This window comes from Pteropus vampyrus, unplaced genomic scaffold (assembly GCF_000151845.1).
Source record: "Pteropus vampyrus isolate Shadow unplaced genomic scaffold, Pvam_2.0 Scaffold113, whole genome shotgun sequence".
Lineage (NCBI taxonomy): Eukaryota > Metazoa > Chordata > Mammalia > Chiroptera > Pteropodidae > Pteropus > Pteropus vampyrus.
The window spans coordinates 2,227,125-2,240,570 of NW_011888894.1; the positions used below are offsets into that span (position 1 = coordinate 2,227,125).

Consider the following 13,446-nt stretch of genomic DNA (forward strand, 5'->3'; position numbering starts at 1 on the left):
GAAAGGAATTGCTTCAGTGGTCCAGGAAGGCAAGGCTTAGAGCTAGCCTAGGGTTTGAGAGGAAGCCTGCTCCTTGCATTTGTTCTTGCCTTTCCTTTGGTGAAGCCTCTCAGCTGTTTTAAACTTGGTTTCAGGCCCCCACCAACCTAGATGAAAGGAGTCCTTGAAGCTAAGTTTTGCCTATTTTGCTGGGGTTTGAGGCTCCAGAACTCCAGGCTGGAAACAACAGGAATTTCATCACAGGGTGTCACAAGGACATAAACACCTTTGTCTTTGAAAGACAGGTAACACCTTTGGGAAAGAAACACTGTTTTCCTTAATCATATTCTCAGTGTCAGTGGACCCCAGTCTAGGTGTGTGTGAATTGTTTTGGACTTTTGTAACACAGGCTTTTCTTTGAGCTGGAGAGTTTAAATTGAGTTATACAGGCATACCTCATTTTATTGTGCTTCGCTTTATTGTGTTTTGCAGATAATTGTGTTTTCATCAATATTGAGGCAAGATCCTTCACCAGCAAAAAGATTATGACTCGTTGAAGGCTCAGATGACGGTTAGCATTTTTAGCAATATTTTTAAATTAAGATATGTACATTGTTTTTTATTTTTATTTTATATTTTTCCCCTCTTTAATTCCGCCCACCCCACTTCCACCCCTGACCTATGGTTGTTGCTGTTGCCCCTTAAGAACTGGATCTCTGAAGGTAGGGTGTCTCCTCCCACATGCTCACGGCATGCACCCAGGGCCTGGTGCCCCCGGGGCCTGGCACCCCCGGTGCACTCAGGGGAAGCCTGGCACACCTGGGGCCTGGCGCACCTGGGATATGGTCCGTGGCTCCACCTGGGGCGCGAACCCAGAACTTTCTGCGTGTAAAGCAGATGTGTTAACTACTACACTATGGAGCCACCCTGTACATTGTTTTTTAGACATAATACTATTGTATACTTTACTAGACTACAGTATAATGTAAATATAACTTTTACAGGCACTGTGAAACCAAAAAGTTTGTGTGACTTGTTTTGTTGTGATACTTGCTTTGTTGGGGTGGTCTAGAACCAAACTGCAATGTCTCGGAGGTATGCCTGTAGAAAATTATTTAAAATAAAAACTGACTGCAGCTAGTTCTGTTCTAAAGAGGGGTGGCATAATTCATACTTGTAGTGAAAGAATCATTCCATTTGCTTCATCACTGCAGAATGATGGTAGTAAGAGAGTGAAAGTTCAAAACTTTTTGTACCTCAGTGCTAGTCAAAGGTGGAACCTGGACTGGGTGGTTCACTGGGGCTGACTCTAGCTATGGGTCATTGGACATCAGAGGAACGAGGATGGAGAGCTAAGTTGCTCTTAATAATATAAAGGGAACTTAGTTTCCCTAGGGAAGGAGAGACCCCTCCCAAATGTGAGAAGTGTCTGGAGAGGGTGAAGGTGCCATGCAGCATGGTGATATAAAACTCCTCTGTCTCTTTATTACTTCAGAAAAGTCTGATGAACACACAATGTTTTGAGAAGTTTGTATATGTGTATTTTTTCTTTTTGGTAAAGCATGTCAAAAGGGAGCCAAGTCCCACATCTGGGACAACTCAGAGCAAAGGGAAGGTGAAAAGTGAGTGAGATCACAAATCCAGAAGGAACTGGAGTCAGACACAGAAGGGACTGTTAAGGCATTAGCTGCTCGGAATTTGTAGAAATTGTGGAAAGGTCATTGACTTCGCATAGAATTTGGGATGGGTGATCCAGGCAGCTTCTAAAAAATGCCCAAGGATAGGGTTGTGTTGCAGCTGACATCTGATTGTGATAGTGCTGTGTAGCTCATAGAATGTTTGACAGTGATTCCTGTCCCCCACCCCCGAGATCTGTCTTATGGAGGCTTATTTGTTGGATGCTCCAGAAACATCTTGATATCCCTCTTTCTGCCCAATGAAAGCCATTTCCAATTCAGACTCTAAATGGGAAGCAAAACTTTCCAACAGACGGCTTGTCATTCCCTTCCCTCCCTATAATTTACACAGACCCTAAAACAAGAAACCAAGGTCCCTGAGCTGCTATAGTAGGACAAGGGCAAATCCAGCCAGTGCCACACTGTATAAACGCTCTTGCTCATTCCTAGGGAGAAAAAACCTATTGATATAGTCATAACATACACTGTAATTCCAAAGTTTGAGAACAGTAGAAATCAGTGGGCTTTGACTGCCCAGAATGCATTCTCCGTTTTGAGGGCAAAGTACCTTGGTATTTACCTTGGTTTTCCTTTGAGGGACCACCTCCTTCCCTATTCTCAGACTGGATTCTGGTGATGTCGAGTCCATCTCTTGGCTCTAAATGGCGGACACATGACTATGCCAATCAGAGAACAGCAGTTGGTGCGGGCATGGTCTCAAATCCAGGCCAGTCAAGACTCTGGACTTTTGTTGGAACTATTAAGAGGTGAATTCTCATTTCTTTTTCAACTGGCTTGCCAAGCTTGTAGTATGTACACAACCCTGAGGCCGCTGGTGATTGCCTTTCCACCCGGGGGAATGTTGAAGTATCGAAGCTAACATATGAAAGCTGAGCTCTGAGATGGAGAGAGATGGAGACTAGATGACATTCTTTGAGCATGTGGATCTAACCATGCCTTAAGCTGGTGTAACTCTGGGCATTTTATTTACATGGACAGGGCTTCCCTTTTTTTTTCCCCCCTTTTGAAAGTTTGATATGGATTTTTGTTACCTGCAGCCAGTAGAGTCTTAATTCATGTTATGAATTGTATATAGTTCTCATTACAAAGTGTGGTTCGATTTTTGTCAACAGGTCTTTTTGTCTTAAAGTACTGAATTTTAAGTTTGCTATATGTATCAGTTGAGACCATACATGTGAAGAACTTAGCATTACCCTCTCTACATAGGAAAAACCCCCAGTAAATATTATCTACAGGAAGCAATCAAGTAGGGACAATGGGAAAGTGAAGGAAGATGGGGTGCTGAAGTAAAAGAACCCTGAAGTCCCTAGAATAATCTTCTAAGAACCCTCAGGTCCTATCAGGCCCCTCTATTCTACATGTTCCTAGCACCCAACGTTTTTCCCTCATAACCCTTTATCATGGTTTATGATATGTTTATGTAGTATTTTGATTGTCTCCTTCACTGACCTGGCAGTTCTATGAGGGCGGTGATTTTTTTCACTGTTATATCCCCAGCAACCAGTCCGCTGTGTGGCATTGGCATTCAGCAAACATTTATTGAATAAATTGTCACATGCCCAAATTGGAATGACCTTCCTTCATTATTGGGGTTAGGATTATGGCAGAATTGGCAAAGTCAGGGAAAGCTGTTCCTGTCCCCTCTGTATCTCCTACACTACCCACATCCCCAACACACAGAGAAATTTGTCTTCATGAGATAATTCCAATTTGGTTGTGGAATCCTTTACCAAATCTCTAGTTCTTATATTTTTGTTGGATCCTATTATTGAATTAAATAGTGTGGTGGTTGGCGTAGTATGTGGAAAGCCTTGGAGAGGAGTGGGTCCAGTCTCTAATTAAGAAGCAGTCTTCCTTGCTCCTGTGTCTTTATAAAATCATCAGTTATCTGGGATAGTCCCTCTTCATTCAGGCATGCTCAGGAATGTGTTGGAGGCTGTAGGAAGGCAGAGAAGTTGATAAGGGAAAGGTCCTGGAAACTGAAGACTCTACTCTCAAGCAAAAAATGAAAGCAGTAAAAGGTAGCCCCAGGAGGGGCTAGTCACCTGCAGCCTCTCTTTCAGCATTGATATCTGGGCTCCGTGGGAGCTCCAAGTGCAGCACCCCACGGCCACCTCACCATACCATATGTCCTCCTCCCAGCAGAGGATTCAGTTCATCTCTTCCCCCACCTGGCTCTCCCGGTGGGGAGAGTGTTTCCCAGGGCCCATGTGACTTCCACTGGAAAGTGACGATTACAGACAGATTACCAGTCAGTAAAACTGCCCAAGGCTTTGTGCTGTAATAATCCTTTTCCTGTTTAAAAGTCTGGGGATTTTCTACTGTTGCCAATAGTTTTTCAAGTCAGCAATTATGGTGTGGATTATGTAATGGCTGAGTATTAAAAATAGAAAAGACCAGAGTTTGCATCTATTTTAACCAAATCAAAACAGAGCAGAGGGAGGGGAAAGAAGGAGAGGGAGAGACCAGAGGAAGAGAGAAAAAGATAATGTGACTAGAAGCAGTGAGATTGAATCATGTGACTGGACAATCCAGCCCACAGTTTACTCTGCCCTTTTCCTGGCATTTTTGGCCAAGGGGCTACACTCCCCTCCTTGGCCTCCTCCAGGGAGAGGACCCTGCAGAGAATTCTGAGGACTCAAGACCCTCCTGGATATTCCTCAGCTCAGCCTTGGGGTATTTGCCTGCCTCTGACGGGCAAAATGACTATAGGGGGAAAGAGATTGAACTTGACAGCCTCCTTTCATTCCAACTACAGGACTCCTGTACCTTGATTTCCATGGTCTTGTCGCTCAGCTTGTTTTTCTTGTTGCAGTGGTAGAGTCAAGGGGTGTTTATGGGGGAGTCTTTAGCATCCTAGATCTCCCATCAGTCCTTTGCCAAAGCCACCCCAAATAAATACTTCAATATAATTAAAAACTGAGTATTTACTATGAAAACATAGCTTTAATATAGATAATCCCAACCCTCCTACTTTCCCACCCTTCCCCTCTTCCCACTGGATTGCCACCTGTAAGCCCCTCGTCTAGGAATTTCAAGGCCACCACTGGTTTGTTCTTGTGTGACTTCTCACTGATCCCCCATCCCACCCTGAGTTAAAAGATCTTTGTGTTTTTCTAGACCTATTGAGTAACTTTAAGGACCCTGTAATGGTGAAATTTTAGGTGTCAATGTGTCAGGAGCAAGGGGAATATTTTTGGAAGGAAGATTTCTAAGGGCCTGACAGATCACATCAAAATATACCAGGCTTCCTACTGTGTCACCCACCTCCTAAATATAGTGGCACTCACAGAGAGAGGTTTTGAGTTAATCACTTATAGCCTTAAGTCTACATAGAGCCCATGCCGAAAGCACCTACTTCATAGGTCTCAGGTGGCAGAGAGTGATGAGTACCTTGAATAATCTCGCTGTTTCCAAAGATCTCCCCCAAATAGGTTTGTTGGATTAGGGAGAGAAACCTAAAAGCCTAGATCATCAGTAGAATCTGTCGTAGGCAATTCGATAGTTGTGTCCTCATCATTACTTCTGTCCACTCCCACACCTGTCTCATACTTCATTCTCAGAGCCTTTTTCTGTATTGGAATAAAAAAGAGTGCCAACAGCTCAGAATAATACTGGTCCCAACTCCACCCAGCTTCACACCCAGCAATGCTCAAACTAGTGGAACTTCAGTTAAAGGGAGAGAACTCTAATTTTGAAATTTTAGGGATCATTTCACTAGATTGGAGGGGGAATCTTGGGACCTTCCTTAGGGCCTTTCAAATCATATCAACCTGGACTGGGAAGTGCCCACGACATGGCACCTCTTTCTTACTATTGGAGGTTTTTAATTCTCTGATGCTGGATTCCTATCCACATTTTTCACCAGAAACTGACTTTGGTAAGGACTACCAAACATCTAGTTTGGTCCAGATTTTGAGTCTTCCAACCCAGTGTGTTCATTAATGCAGTCAGATGTGGTTGGGCAAGTGTCCTGGCCTCTATTGTGGTCAGTGTCATTGCAGTATCAGTTTTCTGTTATCTGGACAAGGTGACTATTCCAGACCAGGTAGTAGCAGAAGTTTGAGGTCACAGTGAGTATCTGCTGTCCACATCCCATCCATCCCTGAGGCTTTGAGCAAAGTAAGGAGTCCACTGAAGTACCTGTCTTAGGGCCTTACAGGGGCTCAAGTCAGTCTAGGACTAAAATTATTATCAAGGTCCACAAAGGAACCCTTTTTACCTAAACTCAACTCTCTGTTGTGGCTCCTTCCACTCTTATCCCCCATGGATAAGACCATAAGAAGACATCACAACTTGACTACAGCAGTGTTGGGTACATTGAACATTCCCATCCTTTTCCTGAAGATCACTATCATTAAAATATCTAATGGATTTCCACCCCCAGAACACACACACGTATACATGTATGCACGCATGCACTTGCACACACACTTTTTAGTGATGGTGCTTCTAGTGTCTGTTGCTTGAGATACTAGTGTCACAAGCTGGTATGGACAGAGTAACACATTTTATTCACCCAACTGCATTAACAAATTTAAGACATGGGATATATGTAGGATATACATTTGGACCACAAACAGGGCAAACTATAAATAATAGATCTCTTGCATTAACTCTAAACCAAGGCCTAGCGCTAGACAACTATTTCCCTTTACTGCACACACCACCACACCCCTCTGACCCTTTCTCTGTCTCGTTCTGATATCAGACTCAGAAATAAGTTTGGGGAATAGGCCAAGATAGGCTAAGCGGTGAGGCTTCAGGACTTCACCTATTTGCTACAACTCATCTGGCTAGAAGTACCAGGCAGTGGGAGTGAGGAAAGGGTGGAATGTGGGGAGAGGTAGTGTGGCACCTGATCTGATTGCAGACACACCAAGAGCTACTGCTCTTTGTCTTCCAACAGAAGATTGGAAGAAGGGGAATGAGGCAAGAAAAGGGAAGAATAGGAGGAGGAAGGAGAGAGGGAGGTAAGGGAGGAAGGGATTGTAGGCTGAACCCTGTGGCTGGGCAGAGCTAAATTGACAGATGTGTCTCTGTGTCTCCCGAGGAATGACAGGCCAGGCAGAATCTCATGTTTGAGGCCAAGTCCTGGGGAAGCAAGCAGGGGATGTTTTGGAAGCCTGATATATCCTTGGGGTAATCCGATTCCAGGCTTTCAGGGTTGCTAAACAAGAGGCAGTGCCAGCCCTCCTCTGTACTCTCAGGACCCTCTTTCCATCCAACCAGACACATAGGTCCCTAGGCCCGGCTCCAAAGACCCATCTCTTTTGTCACAAAAGGCAACTGAATGAACTCATTAGCACTTACTTCACTGAGCAGTTTGCATTTTAAGAGGAGACCTCAGAATATTCTTCTACAATTATAAGTATTACTAATACTTCTCTTCTAGCCAATATTGGTAATTTTGAATTTTCTCAAAAATATTAAAAAGTAAAAAAGAGTTTAAAAAAATTAGCATAAAAATTTTGTAATATTCTCTTCTTTTTTTTTTCATATAGCTCTACTTATCTTTTTCATTCCCAGTATTGCTTATTTAATGTTTCATGCCTTTTTTCATGATTAGTTTTGTTAGAGGCCGATTTTTCTTTTCAAAGACCAGCTTTTGTGTTATCTCTATTTGCCTTCTATTTCTTTAACTTTTATTTAATCATTTTTAAACTAGTTTTATAACTGAAAAGTAATCTAAAGTGTCACTTTCTCTTACAGACTATTATCAAAAGACCAGTTAACCAAAAGAGTGGACAAAGGATTAAAAAAAAATCTATGTGGCTTGTAAATGTAAGCCCTTACTTGCAAATAAAATAATGCATCTTCAGTGGTGGACCACTAAGCTGAGTGGGGAAGAGAGGCATTTTAGAGCTAGTGCCAGTAGAGGGAATCCTGGATTACAACCCCTAGTTGCTGCTCCCAGTCTGACTTATTTACTGATAGCAGGCAAGGCACAGACCTGTTTCTTCCCCTGTAAATTGTAACTAAAAAAAATGGCTCCACCTGCCTTCACTTGCTGTTTTGTCAAACCACTTATGGAATGTGAAGGAGGTAAGACACCTGAATGCCCACTGAGCCCTTCGCCCCCAGTCTTTTTTCTCCCACAGGGGGCAGTAGTAGGGGTTGTGGATGAATCCAGCATAGCCGGCAGGGCCACTTACCAGGCCTTGGCCCTTAAGTTAGGAACATTATTTTGCAGGGAAGAAAAGGGTCTTATTCTCTTTAGTTCGCTGTGCCTGCTGTTTTATCTGTTCTTCAGCTAAGTTTTGTTTTTAGTTAGTTTTCTTTTTTTTTTTAACAGCAGAAAAAGAAAAGCTTTATTAGAAAGGAAAGTACACTTCCAGATTTGGAAGCAGGCCTGAGCAAGAGAAGTGTGGCTCAAAAGGCCTTTTTTGTTTTGTTTTGTTTTTGTTTTTAGGTTTTATAACTATTCTCTGGAGAAGTGAGTAGGAGGAGTAGGTGTGCTGGAAAAAACCCCAAGACTTGGGAGATAGGAATGGGTGGTCTATAACAGTGGTTCTCTAATATTTTGGTGTTGGACCCTTTTGCACTCTTAAAAATTATTGAGAAATTTAGAAAACATTTATTTGGTCTGTAGCTATTGATAACTACCATATTACAAATAGGGAAGTAAATATTCGAAATTGAGGCTTTACAAGTATTTATTATGTTAAAATAACTAATAAATTCTTTACATGTTAACATTATAAAATGTATGTTTTCTAAAATAAAGTTTAGAGGAGAGTTATTTTACAGTTTTGGAAATTATTTTTTTATTTTTATTTTTTTTTAAATGCAAAACTCTTTAATGACTGGCTTAAGAGAAGACAGCTGGATTCTCATATCTTTCTTCTCTATTCAGTCTGTTACAAAATGTTGCTTTGGTTGGAGTAGATCAATAAAATCCAGCTTTATACAGATTTGTGGTTGGAAAAGTATGAGTATTTTAATAGCCTTTTCAGATAGTCGTGGATATCTTTGATATCTCACCAAAACTGGACAAGTGGCAGTTTCTGAAAGATTAGTTGCAATGTAGGATCTGAAACCACAGCAATGAACTTCTCATACATAGTATATTAAACTGTATTGGTCTATCTTATACTTTGAATGAGTCTTTTATTCATGCCTGATTTTGTAACATCATGCATTGGTCATTTGGAAAATAATGGCTCAGTGAGTTATGTAGATCTTCCAAATGCAGACCCATTTCAGTCCACAATATCATGTTTGTTAATACCACTGATTTCATCAGCAACGTCTTTAGGTATTGAGAAGCTGTCAAGCTCATGGTATGGATACAAGTTTTATAAAATTCTTATTTTCACTTGACAGCTCAAATTTTGTCATTGTCAAAAAACTACCAGTTGCTTTACTTGATGTGACAAGCTCACTTCATTCATTTTTGAGAAAATGTCTGCCAAATACCCAACTCTGAATAATCAATCACATTTTATCAGTTGTTCTTTCTAATAAAAATGACGTTCCATGAAAAAAGCAGGTAGTTCAGCTCTCAATGCAAACAATCATATAAATGTGTCTATTCACTATGCAGCAGAAGCGATATATGCACAGATTGTTAACAAAATGTGTACTCAAGGGTCACGTTTTAATAAAATTAACAATTATTACTCCATCATAGATATTCTTATGTGAAGCTGGACTTTTTGTTACATCATAAGTGCAGGGGGATAAAGGATATGACTTCATTGATTTATGTAAAGGCCCCAACAGTTTTATCCATTTTTGCTTTTGCATTATCAGTGCAAGTGTCCAACAGTGAATACTGCAAAAAAGTCTTGGTATTATTATAAACATATTCTTGATCTCTTGAACCACTATGGAAGGGTTTTGGGCACCCCCCGGAGTCCAGGGATCATAATTTCAGAGCCACTGATCTGTGTGACCACAGGCAATAATAAACTTGTGGTCTTGAACACCTCAGAGGCTCCCTGGGCCTGAGTTTTCTCAATTTTAAGGGGGCCCAGGTGGACTTTTTATTTTTCTACACTATTGAACCCTATTTGTTAATTCTTAAAGCCAGGTGTCTCCTAGCAGCTATTATACTGCTCTCTTATCTACTTCCCTCTCATTATCTCCTTTTCCTTCCTCAGCCCACCTCTTACAGGTGGATGTCTACCTTGTTGTTTCACCTCTTCCTTTAATCCCTAGGTGATCTTATTTCCTCTGTTGTTTTTAACCATCACTTACAGTATGATAGTTCTCAAATCTCCATCTTCAGTTCAGATGTCTATCCTGGGCTCCAGTTCTATGGTTCCAGCTGCCCCTGGGACTTCTCCATTTGTGTGCCTCAAGGCATGTCAGAGACAGCATATCTAAACTGACTTAGTCATTTTCTCCTACATATTGCCTCTTCCACAGTAGCCAGTCTTGGTTAATTCATCATCCACCCAACTGCTTAAGCTAGAAGCCCAGGAGCCTCCTTCCCCTTATCTGGCCTGCTCACTTCACTCATCTAATCACCCAGGCCTATCATTTTTGCCTTCTAAATATTTCCCAATCTCTCCCTGCCCTCCAGCTCTGCCACTACTACCTCAGGTCAGGCCCTCTTCACTTCTTACTCAAACTATTACAAGAGGCTTCTCTTTGGTCCCCTGTTCCTCCCTCTCCAATCTACATAGCTCAGGCTGGAAACCATAAGAGTTATCTTCGCATAGATAACTCTTTTTTCCCCCCATTAAATAAATATATATTGTGTACTTATCATGCCAGGTACTGTGCAAGGTGCTGAGGATACAACATATAGAACACAACAGACGTAATCCCTGGCCTCCAGTTCTCACACTATCCGGGGAGAGAGAAAACGTAGGGCACAGGTAATAAGACAGTGTTATAGGGGTGCTTGAGAATCCCTAGAAACTCTCACTAAGGGCTAGGTAGCTGAGTCTGAGGGATGGTCGGGGAATACTTCCTAGAGGAATTAATACTCTGAGATTGTTCACTGGGTGGGAGTTAGGAGTGTCAGGAGTGTGGTGGTGGAAAGCTTCCTGGTAATTTGATTATCTCATTTCCCTGTATAAAGCCCTCTTCTGAGCTTCACTACTGTCTTTAGGATGAAGTCCAGTTCCTTACCCTGGAACATAACCTTTGTGGCCTCATCTACCTACCACTCTCCTGTATTCAGTCTGAGCTTTCAGTTTCCACAAACCTCGGCTCACTCCCTCACAGCTCCAGGCCTTTGCACATGTGATTCCTCATGCTCTCCACCCTTCCCACCCACTGAATTACCAGGCAGCTGACTCAGGAGTCCTTCCCTGACCCTCCCATGTAGACTTTGTGGCTCCCTGTCCTGTGCTTCTCACCTGGACTCCTGTGCACTCTTCACATTGTTAGAGCTCATTGACGTGTGTCTCTGTTTCCTGTCTGCCAGTGCAGGATCTCAGGTCCTGCCTAGTTCCCACACCCTCTACCCATAAGTGTTTTGGGCATCCTCAGGGTGTGTGTGTCTCGCGCTGGTGGATAAGTTTAGACAGCTACCACCCCCACCCGCCAGCTATCTTTTCCCCTTCTCAAGCTCTACAACCTACCTTTGCCCCTGCCACACCCCCCATGGAGCTATCAGTTCTACTGGACATTACCACACCCATCAGGCGCCCCACACCTGCCGGGAGCCACTAACACTCCTGTTGACGTGAAGTCAGCTAGCTCCACTGCAGAAGGACTGTGGGGCTGCTAGTACTTTCATTACCTTATAGAGCTGTGTGATCTGGTCCCACTGATACATCTAAATCACAAATAACCACTCTAGTTCAGAATTATCTCCTTTCTGCTGAGCAAAGCTTTGTCTCTGGGTCAGCTCACTGTACTTCTCTTCTTCCCTTAGAAAGAGTTCCTTCCCAATAGGCCTCTTAGCCTCTCATGCAAATATGCTTCCCAGGGTTCTGCCCACAAACGGGCCAGACAGGTGTGACCTAAAACCACCCCCATCTCCAGCGTGGAGGCAGAAGATGTAGACATCTTTTTTTTTTTTTTAAATAATAGGTTATATAAACAATACTGAATATAGCTTCATCATTAAAAAATCCACGCAGTTTAGAAATACACAGAATAAAAAGATAAAACTTCCCTTCCACTCTTTCCACTGTCCTAAAGCTTACCCTGCTGGTAGGCACTATTAGTTATCTGTTGGAAATGTGCAGACTTTTTGCTCTGCATTTACACATATATGTGGTTGGCATATTTGAGAAATTAATCTCTTCCCCACCCCCTAATTTTCCCTCTTTTCTACTCTCATGTTCATGGAGCTCATTTCTTTGTGAGCTAGCTCCCAGATTAGAAAATGGAATCCATCTTCAAGTATCTCTGGCTTTGTGTGCCATAAGGTTTATGCTACATGGTGGGGCCAGGCTGTGGGGACACAAGTACCCTGGTCCAAGATTCCTGGCTGCCCATGAGTGGCACAGAGCAGCAGAGGCTACTAGACCCGGCCTCAGCCAATTTCATAGCCACTTCGTCTGTACCTGGTACTTCTCAGTGTTCTGGAGAACTCAGACACACCTCGAATCAAGTTTTCTGTTGGCAGGATGGAAGCTTATCATAAATACCAAGTTGAGTTATAGAATCGAAAGTTTGATTTCCTACATGCCTGAATTTATGAACTGAGATTTATTCCTGTGGCTTGTATTATTCATATTCTGCCACTTTTTGAAAAAATTTTTCATAATATAGCTTTAAACTGTTTCCACAGCAGTAGATACAGTTTTGTTATTCTTTTTAAAAAATAATATAGATTTTTAAAATACATGCTCATAGTAGGAAATTCTAACAGTACCAAAGAAGAAAGCAAAAGTTCTCCAGTCTTCCATTCTCATTCCCTAGATATAACTATTACTAACACCTTCTTGAGAGTTCTAGAAGTTTTTTATGCAGGTAAAGACATATAGCTCTTTTTATATAGCTCTTTTTATATACAAATAATCTCAAACTTTACTTATCTGCAGTTTATTTGCTTCTTTCTTTAACAATTGGACCTTACTGTTAAATAAATTGTATTATTTAAGTAGATATGGTTCTACTTTATTTCTTTCAATGATGCCCAGTATGCCATAGAATGGACATGTCTTTGAACAGGTGATTCCAGATTTTTAGCTATTACTGAAGAGGAGCATGATGAACATCATAATAGCTAGCATTGACCACAGATGACATTCTTTATGTATAATAAGTTACGTAGCCTTTGTAACAGCACAGTGAGATAGGCCCTATTATTGCCCCAGCTTCACAAATGGAGGAACTAAGTTACGAAGAAGTCAATAACTTTCCCATGGTCATATATCTAGTAGGTGGTAGATATCTGGGATTTGAACCTGGCAGTCAGGTCCCAAGCCTGCACTCTAGATTAGTATACTACAGCTGTGCACCTGTGCTAATGAATCTATAGAATACATTTGTAGCAGTGCAACTGCTGGGTCAAAATAAGTATATGTTAAACTTTAGTACTGTTAAATGGTCAGGATGTTATTTTATGAAAAGAGTGTTTCTTTTCAGAATCAAGCGCAGAGCCCATTTGTTTCCTGAGAAGAGAGGGGCTGCTTCTCCTGTACCCAGAGGCCTCACTAGGTAAGGGCCATGGCCAGGGCTTCAGGCTTGAATCCTGTCTAGCCTCTTCCCTCTATGCTGGAGTGGATTCCCAGGAATCTTAGTAAACCCTGTTCATGTCCTCTAACTAAGGCCATAGCCACAAGCTCCCAGATCATTTATCCCTGGCCTCCTTTTCTCTCTGTACCTTTTGGGTCTCTTAGGCGAGTACCACCCAACG

General features: G+C 42.1%; 1 long non-coding RNA gene across 25 annotated transcripts in view; it reads left to right on the plus strand.

Annotated features, from left to right (window-relative positions):
• The window catches only part of LOC105295765, a 113,069-nt gene that overhangs the window by 66,962 nt on the left and 32,661 nt on the right, over positions 1–13,446 (plus strand). For 20 of the 25 annotated variants that reach the window (XR_002781672.1, XR_002781668.1, XR_002781666.1 and 17 more), the window contains one exon: positions 472–550. This is a non-coding gene — a long non-coding RNA (uncharacterized LOC105295765). Of the gene's footprint in view, positions 1–471; positions 551–2,277; positions 2,414–13,175; positions 13,248–13,446 lie in introns of those variants that run through there. The other 5 variants (XR_002781676.1, XR_002781685.1, XR_002781682.1 and 2 more) reach the window with 3 other exon arrangements.